Raw genomic sequence first — 17,074 nt, forward strand, 5'->3', positions numbered from 1 at the left:
GGCCACTGAAGATATTACTGGGTGAAATTCTCTGGCCTGTCATCTTCTCGTGTCCTTGTCATAAACTAAATGTTTTTCCAGAATCATGCACAAGTGATGTGTTAGATATGCAATCACCTACCCTGGAAATCTTCAAGAGAAGACTAAACAATCACCTTGCTTGGGTCACCTGACCCCCAATTATCTTTCCTGCTTGGTGCAGTGGGCTGGACCCAATGATCTTCCAAGGGCTCTTCCAGCCTTACAATCTATGAATCTATGAGATCAAACTAGAACACTGTGATGGTTTCTCCAGACCTTAAAATCTATGACGTGATATGCATGTATTCAAACACCTCTATGTTTAAACACTTACATTTAAAACCACAATCCTATTTCCTAGGATAAACATGCCCTCAAGAGAAAAGAATGTCATTTAGTAAATTGGAAATGACTTCCTGAAGCAGAAGCATTATCTCACTTAAGTGCTTATATGGTTACAGATATTACAGTAATATCTGCATGCCATTAATGTAGTTACCCTCCCAACATGTCTGTAAGAAAAGACAGTGTTAATTTCCCCTTTTTACAGACAATGAACTTTGGCAGAAGGTGAGTAAGGGCCATATTTTCCAATGTATTTAATCACCTAATTAAATGGGAGTTAGATACCTAAGCTGGACGTGATGATCCTCTTGAGGGCATCATCCAGCCCTATGATTCTATGATTCTAAAAGAGGAGAGAGTGATTAAGATTCTAAGTAACTTTGATTTTTTTCCCCCTCTAAACAACTTGTCCAAGACTCAAGAAAGTCTGTGTTGGGATTGTGGCCAAACTTTAATCTCCTGAGTTAAATTTAGCACTCCAAACATTGGACTATGTGTCCTCTTCTGAGTTTCTTTGAAGATTTCCTACACAAGAATTGATCAAGCTTGACTCTAATTTATGTATATAGTTATAGACTAAGGGCAATGGTTACGTATCACCATATCATAAATGCTTGTGCTACAAAAATTGTCATTTGCAAACGATGCCCAAATACATTTATTCAAATAGGCATTCCATAGTTTAGCCTTGAGCAGGGTATAAAATAAGAGGAGAATAAAACTACAATGAACAGAAATTCTCAATAAATCCAGCATGTATGCATGGAGAATGTATAATCAGGGTGGCTATGCAGAATGAGCTTTTGGAAGTCTTTTTTTTCAGCAGAAGAATGAAGGGTCTCTCTGTTAATCTGATTTTCATTTCTATTGGGAGAAAAAGATCCATTTACATTGATATTGGCTATTTTAATGCATGAAGTAATACACCCAGCTGGAATGTCTAAATGAGGTGTTGTAAATTCATTATTCCATAAATCAGCTGCATCCTGTCAGAACAGAAAAAGTTCCTTTTAACAGTCTTTTGAGACTGATATAAAACAAGGTATATGAGAAGATTGTTTGTACAATATGTCAGCAGGTATATTCTAAAAGCATAAAATGATTGATGCCTTTGAAAAATGTGAAAAAGAATTTCTTTGACATGCCATCCAGCAAATAATACTTCTTCTCATACTGATGATTCAGGAAATGAAAAATGGCTCCCTCACTGCAGTGTGCTCAGTACATTTACAAACATAATTTCAGAAACCTAAGCATGCAAATATTCTACAGCTTAAGATTCTTCAAATGCTTTATTTTGGCAGCAGCCTGTGCATCTTAACAACCCTTGCAAAATGAAACATCAAATACATTATTCCACAATAGTCATTTGAAGTATTTTTTAAAATCTACCTTTGTTATTTTTTTCCAGAGAAGTCTTAAAATTAGGCAGGATATTTTGTCCTGTATATTCATGGCTGTTTCTTGAATTTGTGCAAAATTTATTGCAACTTTGCCAAAACTTAGGTCTTTGGACGGAATGTATAAATAATACATTTATTAACTACATTAAGTATTTAGAGAATAGAGAATTTCTAGAGAATTTCTTAGCTGGTTTTCCTCTAATTCTCCAGTACAACTCTTACTGTTTTTGTTGCTTGCATCTGTATGAAAGTTAGAGTAAATTACATGTGAATATATATTTCAGTGATTTACAAATATGAGTCGGAGCTGTAAATTTTCATTTCAGAGTGGGAAATTTGACCACTTGTCCTTGTTTCTCTTCTTTTACCATCTTATTCATCCTTCACTCCTTTACTCTGCAACAATATTTTACATGGTTAAGTTAAAACATATTTTTCTTGACCTATTTGGCATGATCAGTAAATATATTCTCTACAATACTGTAATTGTTGTGAATAAGCTTCTGTAAACATCAAATAGACCCTTATTGCTTCCTCTGATGCAAATGCAATGAGGGATATGAAAGATACAAAAACTGCAGAATTCCCACACATGGAGCCATGGCCCTTAATAACACAGCTGGGGGTCATAATTAGCTCTCTTCAAACAATTTCTGCACTGAGAGAGCTTATGAAGGGGCTATGATGTCTCCAAATCACCACTATTCCCCCAGTTTTTCAATGACTGTCTCTAACCATACAGATTCCTCAGACCCCCATAAAGTCTGTGAGAAGATGCTGTGGATAGGCTTGAGACCATAAGCACTTCTGCTTGTAGAAGAAGTTAGTTAGCCCCTGTGGGGTTAACCTGTGCCCCCAGGTTCCTGGTCCAAGTGCTGTTCCCCTCATTGCTGCTGCTACTACTGGGGTCTCTGGGCTCCCTCTCCCTCCTGTATCCCCTGGCCACTCAAAGTTGGACAGCTCTGCCTTTAGTGCTATGGTTGGCTCATTGCTCTGAGAAAGATATTTGATCTTCTTGCATGTGGTCAGAACGACAATCATGTTTCACAAGGAACTCAATTTGAACTCAGTCGCTTGTGATTCTTTATATAGAAATAAATTTGAAATTAAGTGAACAAACTGATGATAACTAAATAACAATTACTGATGATAACTGAAATGTGCATAGGCAAGAAAGACTACCTGGAAGTGAAGATGGGCAAGGAAACTGTCATGGAAAATAATGTAATAAAAACAAAACCTCAAAACCTTTATGTGCCATATGATACATCTATTTAATTTGTACTCTATCTTTCAGTGCACTTTCTAAATGCTGTACAGAGAAATATAGATCCAAAGAGGTTAAGTCAGTGCTTAAATTTGTTCAAGTAATTCAATATGGTTTCCTGTATCTGCTGAACTGCGGACTGCTATAAATGGCTTTAATTTGTCAACATTGTTCACTTTGACTAATTCCAATGGAGATGAAACTAATAAACCCCTTTGTTTACCATGCGACTGAATGATGTTACAAGTGGAATAAGAAGCAAAATTATATCTGGGTGGTGAGGATTTTTGTGGGCTATAACTTTTGCCTCTAAGCATTTTTCCTGGACCATCCTGGTCACAGCATCATCCCAACACTACCACCTTATTGCCAGTTGTTTTTTTTACATTTAAAAAAGAAAAGCCAATCCTTTTTGAGATAAATTATTTTTATTGTTAATCATATCTATTACAATAAGGAGCAACCAAGACAGAGACTTCCACAATTTTTAAGTGGTGTTGACCTATAAAAGTGTGTGTGTGTGTTGGGGGGACAAACACTGGAGCCTGCAACTGGATGGAAAGCAATCACAGGAGGAAGTTAATAGCATGTATTGTACATTTCTGCCCCAGTCGCTATGTTTCGTAGGCGCCTTCTCAAGTCAACTCAAGTCAGTCCCATGGCCGCTGCAATCGTTGGGGCAATTAAATGACGTAACAACCCTCCTCCGCTCTGCCCTGTGAGGCTACTACATAGATCATGCAATTAATTGCCCAATAAATGTAGAGCAGCCACAGGTGCAAAGCAGCTGTCACCCCACAAGCAGGACTATCAGTCTAGCAAACGAGCCGGGCAGCTACAAAGCCAGGGCTCGACCGTGCCCGGCTCCACAGCGGGCTGCAGCAGGGCGCGACGAGGAGCGCTGGGCAGGGACCGCCCCGGTCCCGGTCCCGGCGGCAGGACCGCCCGGCCCCGCCCGCCGCAGACGGTGGGAGCCCAGCGCGCAGGCGCGCGGGCGGGCTCGGTTCCTTAGCAACCGGAGACACAACACTGGGCTGAGCCTGCAGCGCCCCCGGTCCTGGTGAGTGGCGCCTCGCGTGTCGCGTGGGTGGTGCAGCCGAGGGCCTGCCCCGCGCGTGTCTGCCTGCCCCACCTCCGAGAGCTGCTGCTGAACGCGAGCGGCCCCGGGGTGATGCCCGTGCCTGCTCCCGCCCCTGAGCAGCTGCTGCGGGGTGGGGGTGGAGGTGGGCTAGACGCTGGCCTCGGGGACACCCAGTTGTAATCAGACCTTGGGAACAAGGTGGGTCTCCGGGCCAGCTGCTTGTCCCACTGCCTTGATGGCAACTGGAAGTGTTTTCTCCAACAGAGACTGGCCCCCAACCTTCCCTGAGGGCTGCGGGGGCTCCCGCCCTGGAGAGCATCTCCACAAGCAGGGAAGCCAGGCAGGTGCCCCCAGGTGTGAGGGGCCTCTTCTGCTTGGGACTTCCCAGGGTGTGCAGGACCAGGCCCTCAAGCCCCAGGAGCACCTGCACTCCCCTGCCCTGCAGTAGATGTCCTCTGAAAAAGTGGCACAGATTATTACTACCACTTGTCATGGCTACAAACACGTTTGTGATGTGACAAAGGGCATGGACGTGTTTGGTTTCGCTTTGTTTCACTGTAAACATTATGGTGGCACAAAGGTGACATCTGTTTTCAGCTGTACAGTCATGAGATCTGGTGCTGCTGGGAGCAGCTGAGGCATTGGACAGTGGATGCAAGGGTGGTGGGGGCAGGGACCGTGCAACGCACTTCCTCCCCCAGGAGGTTGTGCCACTGCCCATGTAGTTAGGAAGGTCCCTGCTGTATGGGGTTATAGTGGTTTTCTTTAAAGACAGACCCTCTTTGATGACTGTGTGAACCATATTCAGCAAATGATAGCGTAGCTGCTACATCTAATTTATTTTAGAGCAATATTAAGGCATTTCTGGTAAAGTTTCTCCCTCACGGGACAAAGGATTCTGCCATGTGTCTCAGCAAGACGTTTAAAATCTCATATATAAGTTTTAAATATTCCTGTGTTCACATTTGTCACAATGTGGATTCTCCAAGGATAGGTACTAGACCTGGTGTTATATAATATGTTCATAATGGTCTGGAAAAGAGAAAGAATGCAGATAGCAGCATTTGTAGATGAGACAAAATTATTGAGGTTAATCAAGATTGGAGAAAACTGAGGAATTCCTGCGAGAGATAGCAAAGCTAGGTGAATACGTGGCACCATGGGAGATGTAATGCATTGTTCACAAACACTTTGGAAGGAAAGCTTCAAACTGTGCCTTCGCATTAGTGAATCTAAATTAACCATAACCTTATAGATAATTCATCTGGACAACAACCGTGTAGACAGCTTGGTTAAATCCTTTGCTCAAGAAATTAGATAGAAATTGTCTCCTAAAGTTTTTAATGCCAGGATAGAAATCAGTATTGCAAACTAACCCAGAATACTGTAGTCATTTCTTGTAATTTTATCTGATAAAGATATATCAGGTATAAAAGTGGTTCAGAGAGAAAGAACAGAAATTGTTAGAAACATTTAAAACGGTATGAAAAAAACTAGACTTTTTTAAGAGAGGTGATAAATCAGAATGGACAATGCAGAGGGATACAAATTAGAATGGACAGTATAGGGGAGATGAGTCAGGTTGCCTGTAGTTAACCAGGGGGATATTCTGTGAAATTAAATAACATTTTTAAAACTGATAACATAATTATTTATATAAAGTACAATTGACCTGTGTAACTTATTGCCAAAACATACAATAAAGGCTAAGAACAAAGAAAAACCATTTAGCCCTTATGTCAATAAACAGAACATTTCAACTGTACCCAAAAATTCTAAGAGGTATAAACCCTTATTCTTTGGGGAACGAGGAAACCACTAACTGTCAGTAAGGAAGACTGACCTTGGGACAGATTTCATCCAGCATCATCTCATGCATTTGGTACTTGTCAGTCTCATGACGCTGGGCTGACACTGACCTGACACAGACATGACACTGGCCTGTTGTGGAACACTGTTCTGATCTAATATGGCAATTTCTCTGTGTCTAAAAACTCCTGCAACTGTGGGGTTTGGAAAGTGATTATCTTTTGCTTTTATTTCTACCCATTAACTCAGCTTCTTCATTTATTGATCACAGACTGTGCTTTGCACTTTACAAAACAGTAAAAGATACTATTCATGGTTTAAGTAGCTTAGAATCTTAATAGGGCTTGAATTGAATGTGTTATACATGTGCAGAAGGGGTGACTCTTGCTAGGTTCAGTGGCCGTCCATTAAACATTTTTCTTTCAGTTAGTTGACATTGGCTGTTTGTTGACTTATTTGAATAAATTAGTAGATTTAATTAATTCCAGTTTAGCACAATGCACTAACCACCAGCCCACAGGTTTGGCATTGCCCTGACTCCTCTCCAGTCCTCCTTTTGAAGCTGGATCCCTCTGAGGCATCCAAGAGAAAAAGAGGTGTGGGGCTAAGAGGAAAAACAGCAAATTAGAGGATGTGTGACTCAGTGAGATGAATGCTGCCCTGGAAGGGTGGGGGCCTGAGATTCTAGCCTAGATCTTTGCTCCCCATGGGGTGAAAGTGTCTCTGCTGTTCTCTACCTACTTTAATAAACACTAAGTGGACGGTGCAGTGGTTCAGTTTCAAAAGAGGGCTGTAGTACAGATTAATGCTTAAACTGTGGCCTGGTGGTTAGAATGATTCTAGTGGGAAGTTGGAAAGATGTAAATTCAAACATCCTTCTGGTTTGAATGGCTCCAGCTTTCTGGGCAAGTGTCTCTTATCACTAGGCCAGTGGTTCTCAACCTTTTTAGACCTGAGGCCCCCCTGAACAGGCTCAAGGAACCCCTTTGAAAACATTAGCTCTTAGTTTCACACTTTTTTGCCTACAGAAAAATAACAGAGCAGTTTTTCTGTAACAAAGAACTCAACTATGGGTTTCTATTTGGAATCTCTGGGTTTATGTTGTGAACCATGTTTGTAAAGCTAACTGTTGATTGTGTGGCACCCTGTGATACCCTTGAAAGAATCTCAAGGCACCCCGGTTGAGAAAAGCCACTGTGTTAGGCTACTGGGCTATAAATGGGAGAGACTTCTTTCTTCTCAGGCTATAGTTTCAGCTTTTAGGCTCTACAGAGCTGTGTGACTGTGCAAGGGCCAAAAATGGCAGTTGTGTGGCTTCGAAATTTGCATGTGTAAAGTGAAATAGGATTCAGTCCTAAAGGCTTAAAAATCAGAAGGCAAATAAAAAGAATCCAAAATTATATCTTTTAAAATCTTGTAATTTTTATGATGATCTCATTAATTTGAAATCTTAGGACTCATGAAACTAAAGAGGGAAAAGAACTTCTCACATTTTCCCTCTCCTGTTTATGTATCTAGAGAGTATGTAAGCAGCAAATACAGTAAATGAGACTTTCAGAATGATGCCTAGTATGAACTTCACTCTGCCTCTACCAGGATTTTGTCGATAGTGTGAATCATTGTGCCTCTCCCAAAACTGTTTATTTTTTGTAGTTGCTTGTTGTATTAGAAGATTTTTGAAGAAAGGGTTGCAATGTGCTCTGAAATGACAGAATTTGTGGTTGGCCTTATTCGTCAGTGGGGTTTATCTCAATTGAGGTAAAAGATGCTAACTGCCTCTACACTAAGGTAAAGGTAATGTAGTTAACTAACACATACTGTAGGGTGGCTAAGGCACTGCCTGGCAACAAACCCTGATCTCTTTTCCTAATTCAGAGAAGGGTACGGATAAAACAAAAAGCATGGGCAGGCCTAACGGAAGGGGTAAATACAGTTGATTTAGTTTACCATATGAATCTGCAGCATTTGGTCATTAAGTCAGATCCAATATTTCTTCTTTCCCCTTTTGTTATCCACTATTGGAGCATTTATTGTGTGTTAGTGTTTGTGTTCCTCATGGAAGAAAGAGTATTATGAAGGTTTGAAAAAGTGGGTGAGGTCTGGGGTGCTGGTTGGAAGAAGGTAGTCCGTGCAGAGAGGGCAGCATGAGAAAGAGGTTAAAGTCGGGGGTGGGAGAAGGAAACAGCATTTCAAGACTGGTGTCATGAATGGAACAACAAGGTTTGAATAAGAAGTGAGAGCTGAGATGCAGGCTAGGCAGAATTCCATAGTATTGTGCCAGAGAGGATGAGCATTCTTATGTGGTAGGGAAAGGGGAAACTAGTGGATGGGTGAAAGAGGAGAGATGTGGTCAGATCAGATGAGGAAGATAATTTTAGCAGCTGCATGTATTGGAAGGGAGCAATGTGAATTGTGAAAGCCAGAAAAGAGGAGGAAGTTGCACTGATTGGCAACTGTCATGGTATATGCAGGGGAGATAACCCAGACCTTCAGTAGATATGCCTGGGCAGGTGTTCTTGGAGGAATGGAGGCTGGCAGACCTTCCATCTTCCCTTTAGGCCACTGAGACAGAATCTAAAGGCCAGACCAGGTCCAGATGTTTGGTGCCTCCATGGCCATATTTTTGTATAAGCATCTGGGAACTGAACCCAGGTCTCCTGTGGGGCAGACAAGGAGTCTACCACTGAACCGCAGGGGACTCCAAAAGGTGGGATAAGCAGGAGATAACTGGGGTGTGGACAAGAATTTTGGCTAAAGGAACTAAAAGAAAAGCTTAGGTTTCTGTAATGTAGAGGAACAAACAGCAAGACTTAGTCTAATTAGATCTAGTTTTAATTAAATTAAGGGAAACGAATTATTACTTAGAAGATAATACACTTCTGGATCTGTATCAGTAAGAACTAGAAGCTTGTGGCAAAGGTTGCAGTGGCACATCTGCAAGGGTACCATTAGCTCCAGAAGTGGATCAAGCGATAAACAACTGTTCAGTAGTTATCCTTACATCCTTCTCTCTTTTCTCCTCTCCACAGGAAGTAACTGCCCTCAGTGCTGACCTCTGGTTTCTTAACAAGGAGGTAAGTTCCACATCTGGCAGTGCCTTTTGCTTATTTCTTTGCCATGTCTCAGCATACTGATATTCAGTTCTCACAAATTTTTAGACTGTTTTCTCTGTCATTTTAAGGGAAAGAGACATAGCAAGCTCACGACAGTACAATTTTTTGTTTATAAAGGCATACAAAATAATTTTTTGCATGAGTCTGATATTAGAAATAGAAATGTGGTACTGTACAGGAACAACTAGCAGGATTTTGAGAGTGTTTGAACCATGCAAATACCAAAGAACACAATCCCATTGTTCAAACTAAGATTTACTGACTACTTTCTTACAGTTCTTTTGTCATCCATCACTCTTGTAAGAATTAGTGGAAAAGAAACCAATTTGTGCACACTCATTAATCACATTTATTGGGAAATGATACACTGAAAAGCCAGTGGAGTTTGTCTATAAAAAGGCAATTATGAATACTAATTTTATACTTGGCTAAGGGCTAGATCCAGACTTGGGTGTCTCCAGTTAAGCAGTGCAGAACTACTTTTTTAAGCATCTGGGCCTACAAGCGTAAGCCAAAACTATAAATTAGGTGTTTAGGCTCTCTATACAGTGCATAGGAAATATTAGGTGTCCCAGGATGGTGATCCAGAAAACCTACAATACTCTGTGGAGCTGAGGTGCCTGTCCTAGCACTGCAAATAAGTCTCCTTATCCACTGGAGATGAGGAACAAGTAATCACATTTTGAAAGTAAGGATGTACTTTCTTTCAAAGAACTAAACAGAAATGACCCTTTTGTGGTAAAACAACAGTTGTGCCCACTTTTTATATAATGTTCTAGTGGTGAAAATACTCACACAAGGAATGGAAGACCAGCTTTCAGTAGTACAGCTGTGCAGCTGCAGCAGCAAATGTTAGTTTTACCTTGCTCCTCCACCTTCAAGTCAGTGACTGGGGCTTCTGCCCTGGTCACCCTGCCCTAGTTATGGTACTGAGGCAAAGCATCACACCTGTATTTGCAGTGCCATATTTGCAGTGGCATAGCAAAGGGGTGGCAAGTAGGGTGACTGCTTTGGACACCGAAGCGAAGGGGTGCTGACAGGGCATGGGATGGAGCTGCAAGCAGCTCATTTGGGAGGGCACAGGGATGGGGGAAGGGCAGCTTCTGTGGCTGCGTGTGTCCCCCAGATCTGTGCGCAGGGTGAGTGTGGACTGCTGCTGTGGGCTTTGCTTTGGGTCCCAAGCTTCATTGTTACAGCACTGGTTATTCGGCAGGTTAATACATACTCGGATGATTCTATGAAGAAAACAATGTCCTGTGGTACAGAGGAAGACCAGAAAAACCATGGTCCAAGTCATTCTGACCTTGCGGGGAAGGGTGGAGTGGGGGAAAGGACACTTAAGTAGTTCAGACTCAGAATTTGATGTCATTTACAATTACAATCTCTGAACATGTCTGGATTCTAAATATTTATTTTGGATACTTTAATTTTCAAGCTTTTAAAATAGTTGGGAAGAAAGGAATCAAAACAGTAAAGTCTTGTAAGTAGTGGTATGTATTTTCTTCTCAATCCTTAAAGGGCCTTACTTACATAACCAAGGTATGCAAACTACTCTACAGACTATAAAAAGGTCCATAGAGTAAGCACATGAAGATGAAGCACTGTAATTTCTTCTCTGGTAAATTCATGGTCTTGTATATATTTAACACTTTTATATTGTATCTTTAGTCCAGTGGTTAATAGAAATTGGCACAAACTGCACCTTAGATTATTGTGTTGCTCCTTCCCAGAGCTAAGAGCTGAATAAAATCCCTCACTTTTCTTCAGATATTTTAGACATCAGAAGTAGGGTGAGGACAGACAGAAACTAAGGCTGGGCACGAATGCAAGAGCAAATCAGAAAGCTGAGGAGAGCAAGAGGAAAATTATTGATGGCTCTAGCAGCAGGACCCAACAACAAACTCTATGAAATAAAAACACTCCATAAAATTCTGTATGGGAAATTCTTTGCCTTAGGGCTACTATACTTTATGCCAGTTACCTGCATTCCTAAAGGGTTGGTTGAAGTTCAGGATCCCAGGACATAAGACATCTCAGTCATGGCACTCTACCCCAGTCCCATTTCCTGAGCTCTGTCAATTGTTTGCCTGCAACAGAATCTTCTCAGCAGGGAGATTGCTGTTGAAAATGGATACGCCTGGTTTATTCCTAATTTACCTTGTCTTAATGCATGGTCAGAACTAATTTTAAAAACAACCACAATAAAGATAAATTAACAATGCTCTCACATTTTCCTTGAATATGACAGGAATTTGTTTTGTGTGTGGGATTCTTGGTCTTTATCAGGACAGGAAGGTACAGTAGGGAAGGTTGAAAGGAATCAGAAAGAATGCAGACTGAAAACAGACAAGGTTTGCTATGATATACATGGCTGAGGACAGTAGGAAGTGAGAGCCCAAAGACATCCATACAATATGATTACTGAGATAAGAATGTATAATCTTTGTGTAGACCAATCAGCCAACCAGAGACAGGTATTTGTATAACTGATTCACTTCTGGGTCAGTAACTGTTCAACAGCTGTGCATACTGGTTGTCTGAGATAATTAAAATTTAATACAAACTATATTGTTAATTATCAGTAAGCAAAGGGGTCCCTGTGTAATACTGCATCAAGTTAGAAAGTAACCACCAAATCCAGAGAACTCTGGGAGTCAAGCTGACAACACGAGTTGGTGACAGAATATGGCAAAAACTACAATAATTGCTGCAGTGAAGTAATGGACTGAGTACAGTAATTACGCTTAGGGAACACACAATTCCTTCATACCATTCCTTGTTTCTATTAATCAAACTGGTTTTAATAGTACCAAGAAGCCAAAAAGCTTCTTGAAAATATAGAAAAAATGTTTGTATAAAGCATAGTGCTAATTGCATGTTCTGAAATGAAAGATTTATTTGCCTTGTAAGGAAAATCCCATGAAGGGCTCGACTCTCCATAACTTTGTGTAATTACTTACATTTATGGAAAGTAAACTTAAAATACTATGGGCTTGTCTTATTAGGAATATTCTGCAAAGATAATCTGAATTCATTTTAAAATGGATTTTTAAACCCCTGTGTGTTCATTTTCTTTCAAGATTAAAATGGATATGTTTCAGTTTAGCTTAATTCAATTTGAAGTCATTGGAAGTTATAACTACTGAATTTGATTCTTTTTGCCAGGCTTTGTTTTATTTAGTGTACAATATGTAGGGAGAATCCAAGTGCATTTGCAACCAGATTTTCAGCACTGGAAGTGTTATTTTCCCACATAAGTGTGCATAGATCACTTGTTTACAGTAGCACAAGCCATTACTGCAGTCACAAATGGAAAAATAGATATTTGTGCATCTGAATACCTACCTCCAAAGGTAGTTCTGGCAAACCAGTACAGTTTTGTGCAGACAAATGGACCTAAACTTATAGAAAAGGTCACCCTTAATATATTTCCTCTGTGTGTATAACGCCACAGCTATAACCTGGCATTGTGGTGTATCGCATGGACTTCACTCAGGTGTTTTTCACCTGGTTCCTTTCCAGCTTTATTTTGGTGGCCTTCAGGGTTCACTAGGTGTGATCAAGTGTTAAGAAACTTATTTTGTGGAGCAAACACAACATTGCTGTTGCCAAGGGTGAACTTTCTGCCAAAGAACTTACTCTTGTTCCATGCAGAAGAGTCATCCACCTTTTGTCTAGATAGTTCTTCCTTGAGATATATCTGGTAAACTAGGTCCTAAGACACTGAAAGTAACTTATTTGTTTCTTGCCTGCTTTTCTTTGGTTTTGTTCTTAGAATGGGTAAAAAAATAAAGAAGGAAGTGGAGCCTCCTCCCAAGGATGTGGTAAGTTTATAAAATGCTGTATGCTATAAAATTAACATTTTACACAATTATAGGCCCCAATCCTACCCTGTTTACACAGTTCCTTACTCCCACTAACTTTCCTATGTAATTGTAAAACTCTCTTGTAAAGATGATCCCATTTCTTCTTTCTGTAGATATGAAAAACAGAGTGACCTGGCATGTGTTGTTTTTATAATGATTTATTGTCTTTGGCAGCCTTTGCAAGCAGTAATGTATGAAGCAATCCAGGCTTCTTTTACTCTAAGAACTGTATGTTCCCTTCCATCTGTAAAAATCAGAAAAAGGGAGAGAAGTAACCTGAAATGTCCATGCCTATGAGTTGTGGAGATGGACACATTCTTATTTCTGGAGAGATGGGTGTATAGAAGCATAGATGGGTCTGTAACTGCTTGGAATGCAAAGATTTGCAGATATTTTGTTCTCAAGGAATCTGGATTTTTCTACAAAATGAGTCTACATATGCTTCTATACTTTGCTACCCATTATCTTCTTCATCCTTCAATGAGTGGTTTCTTTGGAACCCACACTACTACTGACTGCATCTCAAGTGACTGTGCAGTGTTACCATCTTAGAAGGAAGTGTAAGAGGTAGTAGAAGTCATGGAGAGCTGTTAATATTCCATCTGCTCAGAGGTCCATTTTGGTTGGGGAATTGCCACGTGGAATAGCTGCTCCCTGGTCCAGTAGTCACCTGCAGATCTGAAAAGCCTAGACCTCGGAGTAGTTTGTGAAGATGCTTTTATAGGGGCCTTGGGAGTGCTACTCAGTTACTGCCTCAGTCTTGCTGCTTATTTTGGGTTGTTCCCTTATTTTGTATTTCCTTTACCCCCAGGCATATCAAGGAGGGCAACTTGCATTCCAACTACTGTTTTTTTGCTGGATTCAGTAGATGTGGACTGAGGCCAGGTGTCAGTGGTCCTTCCACATAGTTAAAGAATTATTCTTCTTTGTAAGTGCCTAGGTTGCTTCCAGCAAGGTCAGGAGTGCATTGCAGATGAGAAATATGATTTCCGTCTAATATTGCAACTCAGAAATTTCAAGAAGTGTTATTTTATATGCTTATGATTGGCAAGTTATGGAAAATGTGGAGAATTTCTGTATTTTTCTCAGTATGTACATTTCAGTATACATACTTCTTTACTGTGATGTTTAAGGCATGAAGGGTTTGATTTCTGCCTCCTCCCCAGTCAAGGACAGGGAAGTTAGAAATGCGTAAAGTTGCCTTGGAGAGATGGTGGAAAGCAAGTAGCTACACACTAACATTTAACAACAGCCAGCAAAAAGGCGGAACATGGGTAAACAACATAACTGGAACCTGATATACAGAAATGAGATACCAGGCCACTGTGCTGAGAGGTCTTCTGCCTAGTTCAGGAGAATGGTGGGAATCCTGGTATAAGAACAAGGTCATAGACAGTCTAGCCTGGTGATTAGGCCACTAGGGAAGGGCAGGTGCCAGGGGTAGAGTCCAAATTACAGGCTGAGTCAGGGGTCAGGAATTGGGGACTTTGGGCGTGTGTAGATGAAACGATATTTCCCATTTACGCTGATGCAACTGCGTTAGTGTTTGAATGATTCAGGATTTCCTGCTGCTGTAAAGTCCATGTAGCACCCTAAACTAACACTACTTGGGAGATGTGTCAATTTGGGGTACTCTCCAGGTACGCTGCTCCAACGGTGGATTTGTTTGTCCAAACACCCAAGAACTCCAAAGACTTTAATTCTCTTCGCCACAAGGGGGTGCTGTGCTCCGGCCTTTAGCCAAGAGGTACCACTGTGTGTTTTGTTGTTGTTGTTTTTGTTACCCTCTTCACTCCTCCCCCCTCCCTCCCCCCTTCTTCCTCACAGCACGCAGCGGAGTGGCCATAGGTTCAGGTTGGGACGGGTCTGCTCAGAAAAATGTATTATTATTTTAAAACGTGGGAGGCCAATAATCCCTTAATTTTCTATGTCCTCTTAATTCTTCCGCCCTCCCCGCACCTATAGTGTATGTCTTCCCGCTCCCACCCATGTACCCTCCTGTCCTCACCCACCCGCCACACCCTCATCGTGTGCTGCTGCAGTGGATATAGTTCCCAAGGACAGCTGCAGCATCACCATAATGGTAAGTTTTTTGCAAGTAGTTTGAAACTTTGGAGTGAGTGGTTACATGACTTCCTTTAAACTTCATCACATTCCATTTCAGAACCATGACAAAAAATGTCCAGGAGCAGGATGCTGTCTGCCAGACCCGACGCCCAGTATATGCAGCGTCCAGGTGATGTTTTTAGACTTCATAGATTTCATGGACATTAGGGCTGGAAGGGATCTCGGAAGATCATTAAGTCCCAGGGGCAGGAAGTCAGCAAGGGTCATAGGATCCCAGCAAGATAAGCATCCAAATGTCTCTTGAAGGTGTTCAAAGTAGGTGCTTGAACCACCTCTGGTGGCAGGCTATTCCAGACCTTGGGGGCTTGGACAGTAAAAAGGTTCTTCCTTATGTTCAGGCTGAAACAATTATGGAGGAGTTTGTGACCGTTCGATCTTGTCATCCTTTGGGGTGCTCTGGTGAACAGACGTTCCCCCAGATCCAGGACCTTTAGCAAGCCTCTAAGACTTTAGCAAGTCTTTAATGCATTATAATGCATTTCATATGCATAGTAGCTGAGGGGGGTAGGGAGTTGGGGTTAACCCCTGCTGCCATAGCTCCAAAACGACTTCTTTTTTTTCTTTGCAGGATGTACTGTTATAGGAGGTGCGATGCAAAAATCATTTTCTTTTCAATGTTTTCTTTGCAATGAAATGTTTTCTTTACAAAAACCTGCATGCAGCACCTTTTGGAGCTGGGTTTGCAGACCCCCTTCTGCACCTGCCCCTCCCCCCCAGGCCCCCTGTAACCTGCTCCTCCCTGGAGACAGCTCATCAGATTTTGTTCAGGATTGTCCTCCCTTGCTATATCTGTCCTCTCAGTCTTCTCAAAGGACAGGGAAAAGGTGAGAGACAAATGAGGAACAACGCTCCCAAGGCAGCCCAGGGTAATCTGTTCTGCTACCTCTAGGCATCTGCAGAATCAAGTGTATTCAAAGTCTTGATCATTGTGGAAGAACTTCTTTTCATTCAAATTCAAGAAATCTGTAATAACTCCTTCTTCTACACTAGGTATTGGCATGTCCTCATCGGATGGGTCTCAGCTAAGCAGAGCTGCTGATTAGCCCAGGCCAGGGTTTCAAAAAGCACTCTGCTCCCTATAGAGAGACCAGAAGTGTTATGCAGCAGATGGCTATCCCAAGACATATTATTGAGGTGCCTGGAGCGGAGGCCAATCTGAAATACGGGCCCTGACCAGCTTTGTGCCCAGCCTTGGAAGCTACTGCACACCTGCCCCTGGCTGGCTGCAAACCGCACCTCTGTTCCCAGGTCCATGCCCTGAAAGCAGGAGCAAGTATAAATCAGAGCTTTTTGTTCCTTATCTTTATTTTGTTCACAATAAATTGAATTGAAATCAATTTGATTGAGAAGTCATAATAAAGCTAAAACAGTATACATATTTTTATTTTACTCAACAATGAAATTCATAGTCAACTGGTAAATGCATTTTTTTACAGTGCAGCCATTGCCAGCAATACAATAGGATAAAACACCAATTCACAGTATGCTTCCAAGGTCCCTTGAGTAATCCCTTGATATGATATGGATGGATGGCTGCATGGTAGCAGGGAGGCAGGCAGGCAGCCAGCCTGGTTACTGGCCCTTCCTGGTTACTGACCATGTCCCAGCAGTGTTTTATATAGTATATATGGCATACATGTCCAATGTGGGGTGGGGTTCTTTTCAGAGAGATGATGACCATGCAACTTTTATGGAGTCATGGCATAACCGGAAAGTTGCAGGGTGGACTGTTATTGGATGGAGGGAGGTCGAATGCTTGGCCAGTGTTAATGTGAAGCCAGCATTTCTTGCAAGGAAGAAGACTAAACAAACAAACCTACCCCTAGTGACAAGCATGGACCTCCCAGGGCCTTTAGCCTTTAGCAAATCTATGAAGACTTCAGCAGTGCATTACAATGTTCTCTACCAGAACCTGATTGGGTGGGTGGGAGGGATAGAGGCAGGCATCCTGCACCCCTTCCTGGTTACTGAACATGTCCGAGCAGGAAGACGCCTGGGTCAGGCGGGAGGGGCCCAGGCATGGTCCCAAAGGGGCCCCTTCA

The 17,074-nt window shown here is 41.8% G+C and overlaps 1 long non-coding RNA gene across 6 annotated transcripts; it reads left to right on the forward strand.

Annotated features, from left to right (window-relative positions):
* The first annotated feature begins 3,968 nt into the window (after window positions 1-3,968).
* Window positions 3,969-16,914, forward strand: LOC149864984 (uncharacterized). Of its 6 annotated transcripts, XR_016442701.1 has the most exons (7): window positions 3,969-4,096; window positions 8,956-9,000; window positions 12,815-12,863; window positions 14,546-14,652; window positions 14,871-14,988; window positions 15,070-15,141; window positions 16,023-16,914. It is a non-coding gene; the product is annotated as an uncharacterized LOC149864984 (long non-coding RNA). The 6 variants fall into 6 exon arrangements; XR_016442703.1 differs by having other exon boundaries at window positions 14,546-14,988; window positions 15,601-16,914; XR_016442700.1 differs by having other exon boundaries at window positions 14,546-14,988.
* The last annotated feature ends 160 nt before the right edge of the window (window positions 16,915-17,074 follow it).

This window comes from Crocodylus siamensis, chromosome 5, assembly GCF_052110815.1.
Source record: "Crocodylus siamensis isolate JL-2025a chromosome 5, ASM5211081v1, whole genome shotgun sequence".
NCBI classification, from domain to species: Eukaryota; Metazoa; Chordata; order Crocodylia; family Crocodylidae; genus Crocodylus; species Crocodylus siamensis.